We start from the raw sequence: 3,099 nt of genomic DNA, 5'->3' as shown, positions 1-3,099 counted from the left end.
ATTTGTCCAGAGCCCATTACTTGTGTGAGGTTGGACCAGTCATTTAATGTCCCCAAACCTTGATTCTCTTCACCTGCAAACTAAGGATAAGGTAATAATATCTGCCCTGCCAACCTCACGGCATTGACCTGAGGATTAGAAGAGATATGGTATGTAAACTTGATGTGTGGAAGGTATTATTATTACACATCCCAAGAAAGCCTCTGATCCATAATTTGGACCTCTGCTCTGCTCTCTCCTTGTTTCATTCAACCACTATGTATTATGCAGAAGCCCTATCCCCACACCATACCCCACTCCATTTGTAAATCAGTGCGTTAACAGACAGGCATTCTGCTGTATATAATTAGACTTTTGCTAGTTTGCCTTGTATGTGTCAGTCCCTTATGGTCTGATTAGTTGGGAATTTTCAGAAGCCATTATTTGACCTAAAAGCAGAGGGCCAGCTCTGGGATCTGGTGACTTCACACGGTATTCTAGGAGGCCCTGCTTGGTCTTGGCCATCTCTGCTACCTGCAGAAATGCCTTCAGTGAAGAGCCATTTATTATGCCCTCAGCTCTAACTGAAGACTAGTATTAAAAATGCCATTTTAAAGAAAGATAGCGTGGCTCTAAGAGCTTGGGGCTTGTGAATCAGAAACATCCTACTCAAATCTTTGCTCTCCCACTTAAAAGCCATGAGACCTCCTGAGTGTTAAGCCTTATGCTCTTTGGTCCCCAGTTTTTTTCTTTTCTAAAGTGCACAATTGTCATTGGAATGACATTAGATAAAATACATATCTAGAAGAGTGCTGGCACCTATATAGTAGGCTACCAAAAAACAGCTACCAAAAACTATTACCATCATTAATATTCATAAAAAAAATGTCAGTGCCTTCAGTCATTGTCCACTATGGTACAAAGTCTATAATGACCACATGACCACTGTTCTTAGAAAATTAGAGCCAGGGAAAGAAGTATGTCCTAAAGAACTATCTATTTGCTAGATGAGTAAACTTCTCCTTACTCATTTAGGAGAAAATATCAAAACCTCTGCCAATGAAATCCCAGAGCTTCCTAGGGAGTCTGAACCCAAGCTGGACTTTGCTAAAGAATGACATGAAGGGCCGGCCCCGTGGCTTAGCGGTTAAGTGTGCGCACTCCGCTGCTGGCGGCCCGGGTTCGGATCCCGGGCGCGCACTGATGCACCACTTCTCCGGCCATGCTGCGGCCGCGTCCCACATACAGCAACTAGATGGATGTGCAGCTATGACATACAACTATCTACTGGGGCTTTGGGGGAAAAATAAATTAATTAATTAAATAAAATTTAAAAATATATTAAAAAAAAGAATGACATGAAGAAGCAGCATCTCAGGTCAGACCAAGATTCAGCCGAGGAGAAGCTCTCCTTGTCCCCAGCTCACTACAACCAAAGCCGGTGCTGAGTAGCCAGTCAAGAGTGCCAGCATGTACAGCGATGTGTTAAGAGCTTAAGGTACAGAGCAACCAACAGAACCAGTCCTAATCTTTGAGGAGTGCCCAGTCTGGGTTAGCAGGACAATGAAGCCTCTGATTTCAAGGAGACCCTAGTCTGATGGTGAAGACATAGTCCATGTCCCCACGGTGTTTCTGTTCTGATTGGGGAGACAAAAAAGATCAAAACAGAATGCTGTGTTTGGCCTTTTCTGCTAAGAGGTTCAGAGCCAAATTCAATGGTCAGTGCGGGAAGCACTTTGTCACACCCTCTCGATATGACTATCTCCTCCCTTTCTCTGTGTGGCTTCTGATCATTATAACTTCATTTTAAGAGTCACACTGAATCAAAGGTTTCACTGTAATCTCCTACACCGCCCCTTTTAATAGTAGGAGCATAAATAGCAATAAATAAGTAACTATATCTTTACTTAAAATTCCAGTATTGGAAAATAATCAACCAAAGATAGTGGGGGTGGGTTTGAACTCTGTAAAGATTGGGGAGTTTTGTTCCAATAACAGGCCCACAGGTCAGGTCTGGCTGGCACAGACTCCTCTGCCCAGGCCTGAGACTAGACTTAGGGCAGTCCTCTCTGAGACTCTACACCTGAGATCCTTACTCAAAAGACAAATTCCCAGGGCCCCATCCCAAACCTCTTGTGTCAGAATTTCCAGGGGTGTGGCCTAGGAAACTATAGGCTTAACAAGGGTCCCCACATGATTCATAACATTAGGGATGTTTGGGAAACACCAGGCCCAGTTTTTCTCTAGGGTGGTGAGAGGACAATCAGAATCACCGAGAGGAGCTTCTTAAAATGCAGATACCTGGGACCCCCACTAGGACCTACTGAATCAGAATTTCTGGGAGCAAGCCCTGGAATATACATTTTTATGAGCATCCAAAGTGATGCCTATGGGCTGATGTTTACTCACTGGCCCTTCTGCAGTGTGAGCTACTGATCATGAGGGGGCCAAGTCAGTCGCTCTGGTCACAGTCTGCTTTAGGTGGCAGGAGTGAGGGAGATAATTAAAATGTATAGCCTTCTTCTTTAGGCAGCCAAACACCACAAATCCCTCTACTATAGGCAATGCTACGTTGTAGAGTTCCCCTAAGTTTTACGTACCACCTTCCTTCAGAAGCACTCAAGTTCCGACAGGGGGCTCCTTGCTATCTCTTTGGTCCTTTCACATAGTGGAATCAAAGCTTAAAGGTCTTTGTTTCCAAATCTTCTCAGGCTCCACTGTCCTGTTGTTCTGTCCCCTCAGTACACTCCATTACAGGGCCAGCTTTTGGGACAAGTGACCTGGACCTAGGCCAGGCTGACACAGCATGAAAAGTGCGGAAATCAATCCCTCAAGGTTGACATGGTTCTACTTCTGGGATCACCATTTCTGACTGTCCTAATTTTAGCCATAAGTGGAAGACGAGGGAAAGTGCACTTAAAGCAGTGGGGACAGATCAGTCATAGCAGAAATATACATTGCAAGGGGGTCACATTTTGACTAAGGTTAGTCTTAATTGTCTACTTACCTTTATGTTTTCATCAATCCATCCATCCACCTACCCTCCCGACGTTCCAGAAATATATACACATAGTGCCTGCCAATGCACCCGACACGTTAAGGGAATGTGGGTGGGCTTAC

This window comes from Diceros bicornis, chromosome 18 (assembly GCF_020826845.1).
Source record: "Diceros bicornis minor isolate mBicDic1 chromosome 18, mDicBic1.mat.cur, whole genome shotgun sequence".
NCBI classification, from domain to species: domain Eukaryota; kingdom Metazoa; phylum Chordata; class Mammalia; order Perissodactyla; family Rhinocerotidae; genus Diceros; species Diceros bicornis.
Note: the sequence above shows the minus strand (reverse complement) of the source record.